Source organism: Crinia signifera, chromosome 12, assembly GCF_055691185.1.
Source record: "Crinia signifera chromosome 12, ASM5569118v1, whole genome shotgun sequence".
NCBI classification, from domain to species: domain Eukaryota; kingdom Metazoa; phylum Chordata; class Amphibia; order Anura; family Myobatrachidae; genus Crinia; species Crinia signifera.
In genome coordinates this window covers 48769223-48784732 of record NC_139228.1, presented here as the reverse complement: position 1 = coordinate 48784732, position 15510 = coordinate 48769223, and the positions used below count along the sequence as shown (strand labels likewise).

Below are 15510 nucleotides of genomic sequence, written 5' to 3'. Positions count from 1 at the left end.
TGGTGATAGAAGTAGAAGAGGGCAAAAAAGTGCCTGTATCTCATATACAGCCATACCACATTGGACACGCCCAATCTCGTCTGATCTTGGAAGCTAAGCAGCGTTGGGCCTTGTTAGTACTTGGGCGGGAGACCACATGGGAACACCAGGTGCTGTAGGTTTTTTCCCATTACTGGCAAACTGTTTTTATTCTCTAGCTAATTAAATGGAAACTTTTTCTTTTTATTTCCAATATAGACATTTGGGAGAGGTCAAACAAACACAATAGCCATCACCTAAAAACTTACCACACTGTTTCGGCCCAATTCCAACTGATTTTGGCAGCTAAACAGTGTTGAGCCTCTTTAGTAGTTTAATTTGAGACCACCTGCTAATATTATGTCCTGTAGGTCTTTTTACATTACCAACACATGATTTTTTTCTGTAAGCCAATACAGTTAGGAAACTTTTTTATTAGCTTACCTGGTTATAGAAGTAGAAGAGGGCAAAAAAGTGCCTCTATCTCACCTACAGCCATACCAAATTGGACACGCCCAATCTCGTCTAATCTTGAAAGCTAAGCAGTGTTGGGCCTGGTTAGTACTTGGGTGGGAGACCTCATGGGAACACCAGGTGCTGTAGGTTTTTTCACATTACTGGCAAATTGTTTTTATTCTCTAGCTATTTAAATTGGAAACTTTTTCTTTTTATTGCCAATACAGACATTTGGGAGAGGTCAAACAGACACAATAGCCATCACCTAAAGACTTTCCACACTGTTTCGGCCCAATTCCAACTGCTTTTGGCAGCTAAACAGTGTTGAGCCTCTTTAATAGTTTAACTTGAGACCACCTGCTTATATCATGTCCTGTAGGTATTTTTACATTACCAACACATGATTTTTTTCACTAAGCCAAAACAGTTAGGATATTTTTTTGTTAGCTTACCTGGTGATAGAAGTAGAAGAGGGCAAAAAAAGTGCCTGTATCTCACCTACAGCCATACCACATTGGACACGCCCAATCTCTTCTGATCTTGGAAGCTAAGCAGTGTTGGGCCTGGTTAGTACTTGGGTGGGAGACCACATGGGAACACCAGGTGCTGTAGGTTTTTTCCCATTACTGGCAAATTGTTTTTATTCTCTAGCTAATTAAATGGAAACTTTTTCTTTTTATTTCCAATACAGACATTTGGGAGAGGTCAAACAAACACAATAGCCATCTCCTAAAAACTTACCACACTGTTTCGGCCCAATTCCAACTGATTTTGGCAGCTAAACAGTGTTGAGCCTCTTTAGTAGTTTAATTTGAGACCACCTGCTAATATTATGTCCTGTAGGTCTTTTTACATTACCAACACATGATTTTTTTCTGTAAGCCAATACAGTTAGGAAACTTTTTTATTAGCTTACCTGGTTATAGAAGTAGAAGATTGCAAAAAAGTGCCTGTATCTCACCTACAGCAATACCACATTGGATACGCCCAATCTCATCTGATCTTGGAAGCTAAACAGGGTTGGGGCTGGTTAGTACTTGGGTGGGAGACCACATTCGAACACCAGGTGCTGTAGGTTTTTTCCCATTGCTGGCAAATTGTTTTTATTCTCTAGCTATTTAAATTATAAACGTTTTCTTTTTATTGCCAATACAGACATTTGGGAGAGGCCAAACAGACACAATAGCCATAACATAAAGACTTACCACACAGTTTCGGCCCAATTCCAACTGCTTTTGGCAGCTAAACAGTGTTGAGCCTCTTTAGTAGTTTAATTTGAGACCAGCTGCTAATATTATGTACTGTAGGTCTTTTTACATTACCAACACATGATTTTTTTCACTAAGCCAATACAGTTAGGAAACTCTTTTATTAGCTTACCTGGTTATAGAAGTAGAAGAGGGCAAAAAAGTGCCTGTATCTCACCTACAGCCATACCACATTGGACACGCCCAATCTCGTCTGATCTTGGAAGCTAAGCAGTGTTGGGCCTGGTTAGTACTTGGGTGGGAGACCACATGGGAACACCAGGTGCTGTAGGTTTTTTCCCATTACTGGCAAATTGTTTTTATTCTCTAGCTATTTAAATTGGAAACTTTTTTTTATTGCCAGTACAGACATTTGGAAGAGGTCAAACAGACACAATAGCCATCACCTAAAGACTTACCACACTGTTTCGGCCCAATTCCAACTGCTTTTGGCAGCGAAACAGTGTTGAGCCTCTTTAGTAGTTTAATTTGAGACCACCTGCTAATATCATGTCCTGTAGGTCTTTTTACATTACCAACACATGATTTTATTCTGTAAGCCAATACAGTTAGGAAACTTTTTTATTAGCTTACCTGGTTATAGAAGTAGAAGAGGGCAAAAAAGTGACTATATCTCACCTACAGCCATACCACATTGGACATGCCCAATCTCGTCTGATCTTGGAAGCTAAGCAGTGTTGTGCCAGGTTAGTACTTGGGTGGGAGACCACATGGGAACACCAGGTGCTGTAGGTTTTTTCCCATTACTGGCAAATTGTTTTTATTCTCTAGCTATTTAAATTGGAAACTTTTTTTTATTGTCAGTACAGACATTTGGAAGAGGTCAAACAGACACAATAGCCATCACCTAAAAACTTACCACACTGTTTAGGCCCAATTGCAACTGCTTTTGGCAGCTAAACAGTGTTGAGCCTCTTTAGTAGTTTAATTTGAGACCACCTGCTAATATTATGTCCTGTAGGTCTTTTTACATTACCAACACATGATTTTTTTCACTAAGCCAATACAGTTAGGAAACTCTTTTATTAGCTTACCTGGTTATAGAAGTAGAAGAGGGCAAAAAAGTGCCTGTATCTCACCTACAGCCATACCACATTGGACACGCCTAATCTCATCTGATCTTGGAAGCTAAGCAGTGTTGGGCCTGGTTAGTACTTGGGTGGGAGACCACATGGGAACACCAGGTGCTGTAGGTTTTTTCCCATTACTGGCAAATTGTTTTTATTCTCTAGCTATTTAAATTGGAAACTTTTTTTTTTATTGCCAGTACAGACATTTGGAAGAGGTCAAACAGACACAATAGCCATCACCTAAAGACTTACCACACTGTTTCGGCCCAATTCCAACTGCTTTTGGCAGCGAAACAGTGTTGAGCCTCTTTAGTAGTTTAATTTGAGACCACCTGCTAATATCATGTCCTGTAGGTCTTTTTACATTACCAACACATGATTTTATTCTGTAAGCCAATACAGTTAGGAAACTTTTTTATTAGCTTACCTGGTTATAGAAGTAGAAGAGGGCAAAAAAGTGACTATATCTCACCTACAGCCATACCACATTGGACATGCCCAATCTCGTCTGATCTTGGAAGCTAAGCAGTGTTGTGCCAGGTTAGTACTTGGGTGGGAGACCACATGGGAACACCAGGTGCTGTAGGTTTTTTCCCATTACTGGCAAATTGTTTTTATTCTCTAGCTATTTAAATTGGAAACTTTTTTTTATTGTCAGTACAGACATTTGGAAGAGGTCAAACAGACACAATAGCCATCACCTAAAAACTTACCACACTGTTTATGCCCAATTGCAACTGCTTTTGGCAGCTAAACAGTGTTGAGCCTCTTTAGTAGTTTAATTTGAGACCACCTGCTAATATTATGTCCTGTAGGTCTTTTTACATTACCAACACATGATTTTTTTCTGTAAGCCAATACAGTTAGGAAACTTTTTTATTAGCTTACCTGGTTATAGAAGTAGAAGATTGCAAAAAAGTGCCTGTATCTCACCTACAGCAATACCACATTGGATACGCCCAATCTCATCTGATCTTGGAAGCTAAACAGGGTTGGGGCTGGTTAGTACTTGGGTGGGAGACCACATTCGAACACCAGGTGCTGTAGGTTTTTTCCCATTACTGGCAAATTGTTTTTATTCTCTAGCTATTTAAATTATAAACGTTTTCTTTTTATTGCCAATACAGACATTTGGGAGAGGCCAAACAGACACAATAGCCATAACATAAAGACTTACCACACAGTTTCGGCCCAATTCCAACTGCTTTTGGCAGCTAAACAGTGTTGAGCCTCTTTAGTAGTTTAATTTGAGACCAGCTGCTAATATTATGTACTGTAGGTCTTTTTACATTACCAACACATGATTTTTTTCACTAAGCCAATACAGTTAGGAAACTCTTTTATTAGCTTACCTGGTTATAGAAGTAGAAGAGGGCAAAAAAGTGCCTGTATCTCACCTACAGCCATACCACATTGGACATGCCCAATCTCGTCTGATCTTGGAAGTTTAGCAGTGTTGGGCCTGGTTAGTACTTGGGTGGGAGACCTCATGGGAACACCAGGTGTCGTAGGTATTTTCACATTACTGGCAAATTGTTTTTATTCTCTAGCTATTTAAATTGGAAACTTTTTCTTTTTATTGCCAGTACAGACATTTGGGAGAGGTCAAACAGACACAATAGCCATCACCTAAAAACTTACCACACTGTTTAGGCTTTTGGCAGCAAAACAGTGTTGAGCCTCTTTAGTAGTTTAATTTGAGACCACCTGCTAATATTATGTCCTGTAGTTCTTTTTACATTACCAACACATGATTTTTTTCACTAAGCCAATACAGTTAGGAAACTCTTTTATTAGCTTACCTGGTTATAGAAGTAGAAGAGGGCAAAAAAGTGCCTGTATCTCACCTACAGCCATACCACATTGGACATGCCCAATCTCGTCTGATCTTGGAAGTTTAGCAGTGTTGGGCCTGGTTAGTACTTGGGTGGGAGACCTCATGGGAACACCAGGTGTCGTAGGTATTTTCACATTACTGGCAAATTGTTTTTATTCTCTAGCTATTTAAATTGGAAACTTTTTCTTTTTATTGCCAGTACAGACATTTGGGAGAGGTCAAACAGACACAATAGCCATCACCTAAAGACTTTCCACACTTTTCGGCCCAATTCCAACTGCTTTTGGCAGCTAAACAGTGTTGAGCCTCTTTAGTAGTTTAATTTGAGACCACCTGCTAATATTATGTCCTGTAGGTCTTTTTACATTACCAACACATGATATTTTTCAGTAAGCCAATACAGTTAGGAAACTTTTTTATTAGCTTACCTGGTTATAGAAGTAGAAGAGGGCAAAAAAGTGCCTCTATCTCACCTACAGCCATACCAAATTGGACACGCCCAATCTCGTCTAATCTTGAAAGCTAAGCAGTGTTGGGCCTGGTTAGTACTTGGGTGGGAGACCTCATGGGAACACCAGGTGCTGTAGGTTTTTTCACATTACTGGCAAATTGTTTTTATTCTCTAGCTATTTAAATTGGAAACTTTTTTTTTTTTATTGCCAGTACAGACATTTGGAAGAGGTCAAACAGACACAATAGCCATCACCTAAAAACTTACCACACTGTTTAGGCCCAAATCCAACTGCTTTTGGCAGCTAAACAGAGTTGAGCCTCTTTAGTAGTTTAACTTGAGACCACCTGCTTATATCATGTCCTGTAGGTATTTTTACATTACCAACACATGATTTTTTTCAGTAAGCCAAAACAGTTAGGATATTTTTTTGTTAGCTTACCTGGTGATAGAAGTAGAAGAGGGTAAAAAAGTGCCTGTATCTCACCTACAGCCATACCACATTGGACACGCCCAATCTCGTCTGATCTTGGAAGCTAAGCAGTGTTGGGCCTGGTTAGTACTTGGGTGGGAGACCACATGGGAACACCAGGTGCTGTAGGTTTCTTCCCATTACTGGCAAATTGTTTTTATTCTCTAGCTATTTAAATTGGAAACTTTTTATTATTGCCAGTACAGACATTTGGAAGAGGTCAAAAAGACACAATAGCCATCACCTAAAAACTTACCACACTGTTTAGGCTTTTGGCAGCTAAACAGTGTTGAGCCTCTTTAGTAGTTTAATTTGAGACCACCTGCTAATATTATGTCCTGTAGTTCTTTTTACATTACCAACACATGATTTTTTTCACTAAACCAATACAGTTAGGAAACTCTTTTATTAGCTTACCTGGTTATAGAAGTAGAAGAGGGCAAAAAAGTGCCTGTATCTCACCTACAGCCATACCACATTGGACATGCCCAATCTCGTCTGATCTTGGAAGTTAAGCAGTGTTGGGCCTGGTTAGTACTTGGGTGGGAGACCTCATGGGAACACCAGGTGTCGTAGGTATTTTCACATTACTGGCAAATTGTTTTTATTCTCTAGCTATTTAAATTGGAAACTTTTTCTTTTTATTGCCAGTACAGACATTTGGGAGAGGTCAAACAGACACAATAGCCATCACCTAAAGACTTTCCACACTTTTCGGCCCAATTCCAACTGCTTTTGGCAGCTAAACAGTGTTGAGCCTCTTTAGTAGTTTAATTTGAGACCACCTGCTAATATTATGTCCTGTAGGTCTTTTTACATTACCAACACATGATATTTTTCAGTAAGCCAATACAGTTAGGAAACTTTTTTATTAGCTTACCTGGTTATAGAAGTAGAAGAGGGCAAAAAAGTGCCTCTATCTCACCTACAGCCATACCAAATTGGACACGCCCAATCTCGTCTAATCTTGAAAGCTAAGCAGTGTTGGGCCTGGTTAGTACTTGGATGGGAGACCTCATGGGAACACCAGGTGCTGTAGGTTTTTTCCCATTACTGGCAAATTGTTTTTATTCTCTAGCTATTTAAATTGGAAACTTTTTTTTTTTTATTGCCAGTACAGACATTTGGAAGAGGTCAAACAGACACAATAGCCATCACCTAAAAACTTACCACACTGTTTCGGCCCAATTCCAACTGCTTTTGGCAGCTAAACAGTGTTGAGCCTCTTTAGTAGTTTAATTTGAGACCACCGGCTAATATCATGTCCTGTAGGTCTTTTTACATTACCAACACATGATTTTTTTCAGTAAGCCAAAATAGTTAGGATATTTTTTTGTTAGCTTACCTGGTGATAGCAGTAGAAGAGGGCAAAAAAGTGCCTGTATCTCACCTACAGCCATACCACATTGGACACGCCCAATCTCGTCTGATCTTGGAAGCTAAGCAGTGTTGGGCCTGCTTAGTACTTAGGTGGGAGACCACATGGGAACACTAGGAGCTGTAGGTTTTTTCCCATTACTGGCAAATTGTTTTTATTCTCTAGCTATTTAAATTGGAAACTTTTTCTTTTTATTGCCAATACAGACATTGGGAGAGGTCAAACAGACACAATAGCCATAACCTAAAGACTTACCACACTGTTTCGGCCCAATTCCAACTGCTTTTGGCAGCTAAACAGTGTTGAGCCTATTTAGTAGTTTAATTTGAGACCACCTGCTAATATTATGTCGTGTAGGTCTTTTTACATTACCAACACATGATTTTTTTCTGTAAGCCAATACAGTTAGGAAACTTTTTTATTAGCTTACCTTGTTATAGAAGTAGAAGAGTGCAAAAAAGTGCCTGTATCTCATCTACAGCCATACCACATTGGACATGCCCAATCTATTCTGCTCTTTGAAGCTAAGCAGTGTTGGGCTTGGTTAGTACTTGGCTGGGAGACCACATGGGAACACCAGGTGCTGTATGTTTTTTCCCATTACTGGCAAATTGTTTTTATTCTCTAGCTATTAAAATTGGAAACTTTTTTTTTTATTGCCAGTACAGACATTTGGGAGAGGTCAAACAGACACAATAGCCATCACCTAAAGACTTTCCATACTTTTCGGCCCAATTCCAACTGCTTTTGGCAGCTAAACAGTGTTGAGCCTCTTTAGTAGTTTAATTTGAGACCACCTGCTAATATTATGTCCTGTAGGTCTTTTTACATTACCAACACATGATATTTTTCAGTAAGCCAATACAGTTAGGAAACTTTTTTATTAGCTTACCTGGTTATAGAAGTAGAAGATTGCAAAAAAGTGCCTGTATCTCACCTACAGCCATACTACATTGGATACGCCCAATCTCATCTGATCTTGGAAGCTAAACATTGTTGGGCCTGGTTAGTACTTGGGTGGGAGACCACATGGGAACACCCGGTGCTGTAGGTTTTTTCCCATTACTGGCAAATTGTTTTTATTCTCTAGCTATTTAAATTGGAAACTTTTTTTATTGCCAGTGCAGACATTTGGAAGAGGTCAAACAGACACAATAGCCATCACCTAAAAACTTACCACACGGTTTCGGCCCAATTCCAACTGCTTTTGGCAGCTAAACAGTGTTGAGCCTCTTTAGTAGTTTAATTTGAGACCACCTGCTAACATTATGTCCTGTAAGTCTTTTTACATTACCAACACATGAATTGTTTCTGTAAGCCAATACAGTTAGGAAACTTTTTTATTAGCTTACCTGGTTATAGAAGTAGAAGAGGGCAAAAAAGTGCCTGTATCTCACCTACAGCCATACCAAATTGGACACGCCCAATCTCGTCTGATCTTGAAAGCTAAGCAGTGTTGGGCCTGGTTAGTACTTGGGTGGGAGACCTCATGGGAACACCAGGTGCTGTAGGTTTTTTCACATTACTGGCAAATTGTTTTTATTCTCTAGCTATTTAAATTGGAAACTTTTTTTTTTTATTGCCAATACAGACATTTGGAAGAGGTCAAACAGACACAATAGCCATCACCTAAAAACTAACCACACTGTTTAGGCCCAAATCCAACTGCTTTTGGCAGCTAAACAGTGTTGAGCCTCTTTAGTAGTTCAATTTGAGACCACCTGCTAATATTATGTCTTGTAGGTCTTTTTACATTACCAACACATGATTTTTTTCAGTAAGCCAATACAGTTAGGAAACTTTTTTATTAGCTTATCTGGTTATAGAAGTAGAAGAGGGCAAAAAAGAGCCTGTATCTCACCTACAGCCATACCACATTGGATACGCCCAATCTATTCTGCTCTTTCAAGCTAAGCAGGGTTGGGCTTGCTTAGTACTTGGGTGGGAGACCACATGAGAACACCAGGTGCTGTAGGTTTTTTTCCATTACTGGCAAATTGTTTTTATTCTCTAGCTATTTAAATTGGAAACTTTTTTTTTTATTGCCAGTACAGACATTTGGAAGAGGTCAAACAGACACAATAGCCATCACCTAAAAACTTACCACACCGTTTAGGCCCAAATCCAACTGCTTTTGGCAGCTAAACAGTGTTGAGTCTCTTTAGTAGTTTAATTTGAGACCACCTGCTATTATCATGTCCTGTAGGTCCTTTTACATTACCAACACATGATTTTTTTCTGTAAGCCAATACAGTTAGGAAACTTTTTTATTAGCTTACCTGGTTATAGAAGTAGAAGAGGGCAAAAAAGTGCCTGTATCTCACCTACAGCCATACCACGTTGGACATGCCCAATCTCGTCTGATCTTGGAAGTTAAGCAGTGTTGGGCCTGGTTAGTATTTGGGTGGGAGACCACATGGGAACACCAGGTGCTGTAGGTTTTTTCCCATTACTGGCAAATTGTTTTTATTCTCTAGCTATTTAAATTGGAAACTTTTTTTTTTTATTGCCAGTACAGACATTTGGAAGAGGTAAAACAGACACAATAGCCATCACCTAAAAACTTACCACACTGTTTAGGCCCAAATCCAACTGCTTTTGGCAGCTAAACAGTGTTGAGCCTCTTTAGTAGTTTAATTTGAGACCACCTGCTAATATTATGTCCTGTAGGTCTTTTTACATTACCAACACATGATTTTTTTCAGTAAGCCAATACAGTTAGGAAACTTTTTTATTAGCTTACCTGGTTATAGAAGTAGAAGAGGGCAAAAAAGAGCCTGTATCTCACCTACAGCCATACCACATTGGATACGCCCAATCTATTCTGCTCTTTCAAGCTAAGCAGTGTTGGGCTTGCTTAGTACTTGGGTGGGAGACGACATGGGAACACCAGGTGCTGTAGGTTTTTTCCCATTACTGGCAAATTGTTTTTATTCTCTAGCTATTTAAATTGGAAACTTTTTTTTTTTATTGCCAGTACAGACATTTGGAAGAGGTCAAACAGACACAATAGCCATCACCTAAAAACTTACCACACTGTTTAGGCCCAAATCCAACTGCTTTTGGCAGCTAAACAGTGTTGAGCCTCTTTAGTAGTTTAATTTGAGACCACCTGCTATTATTATGTCCTGTAGGTCTTTTTACATTACCAACACATGATTTTTTTTCTGTAAGCCAATACAGTTAGGAAACTTTTTTATTAGCTTACCTGGTTATAGAAGTAGAAGAGGGCAAAAAAGTGCCTGTAGCTCACCTACAGCCATACCACATTGGACATGCCCAATCTCGTCTGATCTTGGAAGCTAAGCAGTGTTGGGCCTGGTTAGTACTTGGATGGGAGACCTCATGGGAACACCAGGTGCTGTAGGTTTTTTCCCATTACTGGCAAATTGTTTTTATTCTCTAGCTATTTAAATTGGAAACTTTTTTTTTTTATTGCCAGTACAGACATTTGGAAGAGGTCAAACAGACACAATAGCCATCACCTAAAAACTTACCATACTGTTTAGGCCCAAATCCAACTGCTTTTGGCAGCTAAACAGTGTTGAGCCTCTTTAGTAGTTTAACTTGAGACCACCTGCTTATATCATGTCCTGTAGGTATTTTTACATTACCAACACATGATTTTTTTCAGTAAGCCAAAACAGTTAGGATATTTTTTTGTTAGCTTACCTGGTGATAGAAGTAGAAGAGGGTAAAAAAGTGCCTGTATCTCACCTACAGCCATACCACATTGGACACGCCCAATCTCGTCTGATCTTGGAAGCTAAGCAGTTTTGGGCCTGGTTAGTACTTGGGTGGGAGACCACATGGGAGCACCAGGTGCTGTAGGTTTCTTCCCATTACTGACAAATTGTTTTTATTCTCTAGCTATTTAAATTGGAAACTTTTTTTTATTGCCAGTACAGACATTTGGAAGAGGTCAAACAGACACAATAGCCATCACCTAAAAACTTACCACACTGTTTAGGCTTTTGGCAGCTAAACAGTGTTGAGCCTCTTTAGTAGTTTAATTTGAGACCACCTGCTAATATTATGTCCTGTAGTTCTTTTTACATTACCAACACATGATTTTTTTCACTAAGCCAATACAGTTAGGAAACTCTTTTATTAGCTTACCTGGTTATAGAAGTAGAAGAGGGCAAAAAAGTGCCTGTATCTCACCTACAGCCATACCACATTGGACATGCCCAATCTCGTCTGATCTTGGAAGTTAAGCAGTGTTGGGCCTGGTTAGTACTTGGGTGGCAGACCTCATGGGAACACCAGGTGTCGTAGGTATTTTCACATTACTGGCAAATTGTTTTTATTCTCTAGCTATTTAAATTGGAAACTTTTTCTTTTTATTGCCAGTACAGACATTTGGGAGAGGTCAAACAGACACAATAGCCATCACCTAAAGACTTTCCACACTTTTCGGCCCAATTCCAACTGCTTTTGGCAGCTAAACAGTGTTGAGCCTCTTTAGTAGTTTAATTTGAGACCACCTGCTAATATTATGTCCTGTAGGTCTTTTTACATTACCAACACATGATATTTTTCAGTAAGCCAATACAGTTAGGAAACTTTTTTATTAGCTTACCTGGTTATAGAAGTAGAAGATTGCAAAAAAGTGCCTGTGTCTCGCCTACAGCCATACCACATTGGATACGCCCAATCTCATCTGATCTTGGAAGCTAAACAGTGTTGGGCCTGGTTAGTACTTAGGTGGGAGACCACATGGGAACACCAGGTGCTGTAGGTTTTTTCCCATTACTGGCAAATTGTTTTTATTCTCTAGCTATTTAAATTGGAAACTTTTTTTTATTGCCAGTACAGACATTTGGAAGAGGTCAAACAGACACAATAGCCATCACCTAAAGACTTACCACACTGTTTCGGCCCAATTCCAACTGCTTTTGGCAGCTAAACAGTGTTGAGCCTCTTTAGTAGTTTAATTTGAGACCACCGGCTAATATCATGTCCTGTAGGTCTTTTTACATTACCAACACATGATTTTTTTCAGTAAGCCAAAATAGTTAGGATATTTTTTTGTTAGCTTACCTGGTGATAGCAGTAGAAGAGGGCAAAAAAGTGCCTGTATCTCACCTACAGCCATACCACATTGGACACGCCCAATCTCGTCTGATCTTGGAAGCTAAGCAGTGTTGGGCCTGGTTAGTACTTAGGTGGGAGACCACATGGGAACACTAGGAGCTGTAGGTTTTTTCCCATTACTGGCAAATTGTTTTTATTCTCTAGCTATTTAAATTGGAAACTTTTTCTTTTTATTGCCAATACAGACATTGGGAGAGGTCAAACAGACACAATAGCCATAACCTAAAGACTTACCACACTGTTTCGGCCCAATTCCAACTGCTTTTGGCAGCTAAACAGTGTTGAGCCTATTTAGTAGTTTAATTTGAGACCACCTGCTAATATTATGTCGTGTAGGTCTTTTTACATTACCAACACATGATTTTTTTCAGTAAGCCAAAATAGTTAGGATATTTTTTTGTTAGCTTACCTGGTGATAGCAGTAGAAGAGGGCAAAAAAGTGCCTGTATCTCACCTACAGCCATACCACATTGGACACGCCCAATCTCGTCTGATCTTGGAAGCTAAGCAGTGTTGGGCCTGGTTAGTACTTAGGTGGGAGACCACATGGGAACACTAGGAGCTGTAGGTTTTTTCCCATTACTGGCAAATTGTTTTTATTCTCTAGCTATTTAAATTGGAAACTTTTTCTTTTTATTGCCAATACAGACATTGGGAGAGGTCAAACAGACACAATAGCCATAACCTAAAGACTTACCACACTGTTTCGGCCCAATTCCAACTGCTTTTGGCAGCTAAACAGTGTTGAGCCTATTTAGTAGTTTAATTTGAGACCACCTGCTAATATTATGTCGTGTAGGTCTTTTTACATTACCAACACATGATTTTTTTCTGTAAGCCAATACAGTTAGGAAACTTTTTTATTAGCTTACCTTGTTATAGAAGTAGAAGAGTGCAAAAAAGTGCCTGTATCTCATCTACAGCCATACCACATTGGACATGCCCAATCTATTCTGCTCTTTGAAGCTAAGCAGTGTTGGGCTTGGTTAGTACTTGGCTGGGAGACCACATGGGAACACCAGGTGCTATATGTTTTTTCCCATTACTGGCAAATTGTTTTTATTCTCTAGCTATTAAAATTGGAAACTTTTTTTTTTATTGCCAGTACAGACATTTGGGAGAGGTCAAACAGACACAATAGCCATCACCTAAAGACTTTCCATACTTTTCGGCCCAATTCCAACTGCTTTTGGCAGCTAAACAGTGTTGAGCCTCTTAAGTAGTTTAATTTGAGACCACCTGCTAATATTATGTCCTGTAGGTCTTTTTACATTACCAACACATGATATTTTTCAGTAAGCCAATACAGTTAGGAAACTTTTTTATTAGCTTACCTGGTTATAGAAGTAGAAGATTGCAAAAAAGTGCCTGTATCTCACCTACAGCCATACTACATTGGATACGCCCAATCTCATCTGATCTTGGAAGCTAAACATTGTTGGGCCTGGTTAGTACTTGGGTGGGAGACCACATGGGAACACCCGGTGCTGTAGGTTTTTTCCCATTACTGGCAAATTGTTTTTATTCTCTAGCTATTTAAATTGGAAACTTTTTTTATTGCCAGTACAGACATTTGGAAGAGGTCAAACAGACACAATAGCCATCACCTAAAAACTTACCACACGGTTTCGGCCCAATTCCAACTGCTTTTGGCAGCTAAACAGTGTTGAGCCTCTTTAGTAGTTTAATTTGAGACCACCTGCTAACATTATGTCCTGTAGGTCTTTTTACATTACCAACACATGAATTTTATCTGTAAGCCAATACAGTTAGGAAACTTTTTTATTAGCTTACCTGGTTATAGAAGTAGAAGAGGGCAAAAAAGTGCCTGTATCTCACCTACAGCCATACCAAATTGGACACGCCCAATCTCGTCTGATCTTGAAAGCTAAGCAGTGTTGGGCCTGGTTAGTACTTGGGTGGGAGACCTCATGGGAACACCAGGTGCTGTAGGTTTTTTCACATTACTGGCAAATTGTTTTTATTCTCTAGCTATTTAAATTGGAAACTTTTTTTTTTTATTGCCAATACAGACATTTGGGAGAGGTCAAACAGACACAATAGCCATCACCTAAAGACTTTCCACACTGTTTCGGCCCAATTCCAACTGCTTTTGGCAGCTAAACAGTGTTGAGCCTCTTTAGTAGTTTAACTTGAGACCACCTGCTCATATCATGTCCTGTAGGTATTTTTTTATTACCAACACATGATTTTTTTCAGTAAGCCAAAACAGTTAGGATATTTTTTTGTTAGCTTACCTGGTGATAGAAGTAGAAGAGGGCAAAAAAGTGCCTGTATCTCATATACAGCCATACCACATTGGTCACGCCCAATCTCGTCTGATCTTGGAAGCTAAGCAGCGTTGGGCCTGGTTAGTACTTGGGCGGGAGACCACATGGGAACACCAGGTGCTGTAGGTTTTTTCCCATTACTGGCAAATTGTTTTTATTCTCTAGCTAATTAAATGGAAACTTTTTCTTTTTATTTCCAATATAGACATTTGGGAGAGGTCAAACAAACACAATAGCCATCACCTAAAAACTTACCACACTGTTTCGGCCCAATTCCAACTGATTTTGGCAGCTAAACAGTGTTGAGCCTCTTTAGTAGTTTAATTTGAGACCACCTGCTAATATTATGTCCTGTAGGTCTTTTTACATTACCAACACATGATATTTTTCAGTAAGCCAATACAGTTAGGAAACTTTTTTATTAGCTTACCTGGTTATAGAAGTAGAAGAGGGCAAAAAAGTGCCTCTATCTCACCTACAGCCATACCAAATTGGACACGCCCAATCTCGTCTAATCTTGAAAGCTAAGCAGTGTTGGGCCTGGTTAGTACTTGGGTGGGAGACCTCATGGGAACACCAGGTGCTGTAGGTTTTTTCACATTACTGGCAAATTGTTTTTATTCTCTAGCTATTTAAATTGGAAACTTTTTCTTTTTATTGCCAATACAGACATTTGGGAGAGGTCAAACAGACACAATAGCCATCACCTAAAGACTTTCCACACTGTTTCGGCCCAATTCCAACTGCTTTTGGCAGCTAAACAGTGTTGAGCCTCTTTAATAGTTTAACTTGAGACCACCTGCTTATATCATGTCCTGTAGGTATTTTTACATTACCAACACATGATTTTTTTCACTAAGCCAAAACAGTTAGGATATTTTTTTGTTAGCTTACCTGGTGATAGAAGTAGAAGAGGGCAAAAAAAGTGCCTGTATCTCACCTACAGCCATACCACATTGGACACGCCCAATCTCGTCTGATCTTGGAAGCTAAGCAGTGTTGGGCCTGGTTAGTACTTGGGTGGGAGACCACATGGGAACACCAGGTGCTGTAGGTTTTTTCCCATTACTGGCAAATTGTTTTTATTCTCTAGCTAATTAAATGGAAACTTTTTCTTTTTATTTCCAATACAGACATTTGGGAGAGGTCAAACAAACACAATAGCCATCACC

The 15510-nt window shown here is 39.4% G+C and overlaps 27 non-coding genes and 7 pseudogenes across 27 annotated transcripts; all 34 read left to right on the top strand.

Moving 5' to 3' along the window:
* Positions 1 to 42: 42 nt before the first annotated feature.
* Positions 43 to 161, top strand: LOC146050735 (5S ribosomal RNA; annotated as a pseudogene).
* A 344-nt stretch (positions 162 to 505) lies between these two features.
* On the top strand, positions 506 to 624 carry LOC146051412 (5S ribosomal RNA). The gene has a single exon (XR_014466798.1). It is a non-coding gene; the product is annotated as a 5S ribosomal RNA (ribosomal RNA).
* A 346-nt stretch (positions 625 to 970) lies between these two features.
* On the top strand, positions 971 to 1089 carry LOC146050888 (5S ribosomal RNA). Its single transcript, XR_014466371.1, has one exon. It is a non-coding gene; the product is annotated as a 5S ribosomal RNA (ribosomal RNA).
* A 344-nt stretch (positions 1090 to 1433) lies between these two features.
* LOC146050751 (5S ribosomal RNA) lies at positions 1434 to 1552 on the top strand (annotated as a pseudogene).
* Positions 1553 to 1897: 345 nt separating this feature from the next.
* On the top strand, positions 1898 to 2016 carry LOC146051273 (5S ribosomal RNA). The gene has a single exon (XR_014466672.1). It is a non-coding gene; the product is annotated as a 5S ribosomal RNA (ribosomal RNA).
* A 342-nt stretch (positions 2017 to 2358) lies between these two features.
* Positions 2359 to 2477, top strand: LOC146051225 (5S ribosomal RNA). Its single transcript, XR_014466629.1, has one exon. It is a non-coding gene; the product is annotated as a 5S ribosomal RNA (ribosomal RNA).
* Positions 2478 to 2819: 342 nt separating this feature from the next.
* LOC146050803 (5S ribosomal RNA) lies at positions 2820 to 2938 on the top strand. Its single transcript, XR_014466359.1, has one exon. It is a non-coding gene; the product is annotated as a 5S ribosomal RNA (ribosomal RNA).
* Positions 2939 to 3282: 344 nt separating this feature from the next.
* On the top strand, positions 3283 to 3401 carry LOC146051223 (5S ribosomal RNA). The gene has a single exon (XR_014466627.1). It is a non-coding gene; the product is annotated as a 5S ribosomal RNA (ribosomal RNA).
* A 342-nt stretch (positions 3402 to 3743) lies between these two features.
* On the top strand, positions 3744 to 3862 carry LOC146050749 (5S ribosomal RNA; annotated as a pseudogene).
* Positions 3863 to 4207: 345 nt separating this feature from the next.
* On the top strand, positions 4208 to 4326 carry LOC146051401 (5S ribosomal RNA). The gene has a single exon (XR_014466788.1). It is a non-coding gene; the product is annotated as a 5S ribosomal RNA (ribosomal RNA).
* Positions 4327 to 4657: 331 nt separating this feature from the next.
* Positions 4658 to 4776, top strand: LOC146051400 (5S ribosomal RNA). Its single transcript, XR_014466787.1, has one exon. It is a non-coding gene; the product is annotated as a 5S ribosomal RNA (ribosomal RNA).
* Positions 4777 to 5120: 344 nt separating this feature from the next.
* On the top strand, positions 5121 to 5239 carry LOC146051411 (5S ribosomal RNA). Its single transcript, XR_014466797.1, has one exon. It is a non-coding gene; the product is annotated as a 5S ribosomal RNA (ribosomal RNA).
* Positions 5240 to 5585: 346 nt separating this feature from the next.
* Positions 5586 to 5704, top strand: LOC146051261 (5S ribosomal RNA). Its single transcript, XR_014466661.1, has one exon. It is a non-coding gene; the product is annotated as a 5S ribosomal RNA (ribosomal RNA).
* Positions 5705 to 6032: 328 nt separating this feature from the next.
* LOC146051177 (5S ribosomal RNA) lies at positions 6033 to 6151 on the top strand. The gene has a single exon (XR_014466586.1). It is a non-coding gene; the product is annotated as a 5S ribosomal RNA (ribosomal RNA).
* A 344-nt stretch (positions 6152 to 6495) lies between these two features.
* LOC146051387 (5S ribosomal RNA) lies at positions 6496 to 6614 on the top strand. Its single transcript, XR_014466775.1, has one exon. It is a non-coding gene; the product is annotated as a 5S ribosomal RNA (ribosomal RNA).
* A 346-nt stretch (positions 6615 to 6960) lies between these two features.
* Positions 6961 to 7079, top strand: LOC146051353 (5S ribosomal RNA). The gene has a single exon (XR_014466744.1). It is a non-coding gene; the product is annotated as a 5S ribosomal RNA (ribosomal RNA).
* Positions 7080 to 7423: 344 nt separating this feature from the next.
* On the top strand, positions 7424 to 7542 carry LOC146050807 (5S ribosomal RNA; annotated as a pseudogene).
* Positions 7543 to 7885: 343 nt separating this feature from the next.
* Positions 7886 to 8004, top strand: LOC146051072 (5S ribosomal RNA). Its single transcript, XR_014466490.1, has one exon. It is a non-coding gene; the product is annotated as a 5S ribosomal RNA (ribosomal RNA).
* A 341-nt stretch (positions 8005 to 8345) lies between these two features.
* On the top strand, positions 8346 to 8464 carry LOC146051203 (5S ribosomal RNA). The gene has a single exon (XR_014466609.1). It is a non-coding gene; the product is annotated as a 5S ribosomal RNA (ribosomal RNA).
* A 345-nt stretch (positions 8465 to 8809) lies between these two features.
* On the top strand, positions 8810 to 8928 carry LOC146050832 (5S ribosomal RNA; annotated as a pseudogene).
* A 344-nt stretch (positions 8929 to 9272) lies between these two features.
* Positions 9273 to 9391, top strand: LOC146051112 (5S ribosomal RNA). Its single transcript, XR_014466527.1, has one exon. It is a non-coding gene; the product is annotated as a 5S ribosomal RNA (ribosomal RNA).
* A 345-nt stretch (positions 9392 to 9736) lies between these two features.
* On the top strand, positions 9737 to 9855 carry LOC146050854 (5S ribosomal RNA; annotated as a pseudogene).
* A 346-nt stretch (positions 9856 to 10201) lies between these two features.
* Positions 10202 to 10320, top strand: LOC146051470 (5S ribosomal RNA). The gene has a single exon (XR_014466833.1). It is a non-coding gene; the product is annotated as a 5S ribosomal RNA (ribosomal RNA).
* A 345-nt stretch (positions 10321 to 10665) lies between these two features.
* LOC146051143 (5S ribosomal RNA) lies at positions 10666 to 10784 on the top strand. Its single transcript, XR_014466555.1, has one exon. It is a non-coding gene; the product is annotated as a 5S ribosomal RNA (ribosomal RNA).
* A 328-nt stretch (positions 10785 to 11112) lies between these two features.
* On the top strand, positions 11113 to 11231 carry LOC146051345 (5S ribosomal RNA). The gene has a single exon (XR_014466738.1). It is a non-coding gene; the product is annotated as a 5S ribosomal RNA (ribosomal RNA).
* Positions 11232 to 11575: 344 nt separating this feature from the next.
* LOC146050973 (5S ribosomal RNA) lies at positions 11576 to 11694 on the top strand. Its single transcript, XR_014466405.1, has one exon. It is a non-coding gene; the product is annotated as a 5S ribosomal RNA (ribosomal RNA).
* A 342-nt stretch (positions 11695 to 12036) lies between these two features.
* Positions 12037 to 12155, top strand: LOC146051211 (5S ribosomal RNA). Its single transcript, XR_014466616.1, has one exon. It is a non-coding gene; the product is annotated as a 5S ribosomal RNA (ribosomal RNA).
* A 344-nt stretch (positions 12156 to 12499) lies between these two features.
* On the top strand, positions 12500 to 12618 carry LOC146051210 (5S ribosomal RNA). The gene has a single exon (XR_014466615.1). It is a non-coding gene; the product is annotated as a 5S ribosomal RNA (ribosomal RNA).
* Positions 12619 to 12962: 344 nt separating this feature from the next.
* On the top strand, positions 12963 to 13081 carry LOC146050825 (5S ribosomal RNA; annotated as a pseudogene).
* A 343-nt stretch (positions 13082 to 13424) lies between these two features.
* On the top strand, positions 13425 to 13543 carry LOC146051070 (5S ribosomal RNA). Its single transcript, XR_014466489.1, has one exon. It is a non-coding gene; the product is annotated as a 5S ribosomal RNA (ribosomal RNA).
* Positions 13544 to 13884: 341 nt separating this feature from the next.
* LOC146051202 (5S ribosomal RNA) lies at positions 13885 to 14003 on the top strand. Its single transcript, XR_014466608.1, has one exon. It is a non-coding gene; the product is annotated as a 5S ribosomal RNA (ribosomal RNA).
* A 345-nt stretch (positions 14004 to 14348) lies between these two features.
* Positions 14349 to 14467, top strand: LOC146051430 (5S ribosomal RNA). The gene has a single exon (XR_014466814.1). It is a non-coding gene; the product is annotated as a 5S ribosomal RNA (ribosomal RNA).
* A 344-nt stretch (positions 14468 to 14811) lies between these two features.
* LOC146051410 (5S ribosomal RNA) lies at positions 14812 to 14930 on the top strand. Its single transcript, XR_014466796.1, has one exon. It is a non-coding gene; the product is annotated as a 5S ribosomal RNA (ribosomal RNA).
* Positions 14931 to 15276: 346 nt separating this feature from the next.
* Positions 15277 to 15395, top strand: LOC146051249 (5S ribosomal RNA). Its single transcript, XR_014466650.1, has one exon. It is a non-coding gene; the product is annotated as a 5S ribosomal RNA (ribosomal RNA).
* Positions 15396 to 15510: the final 115 nt, after the last annotated feature.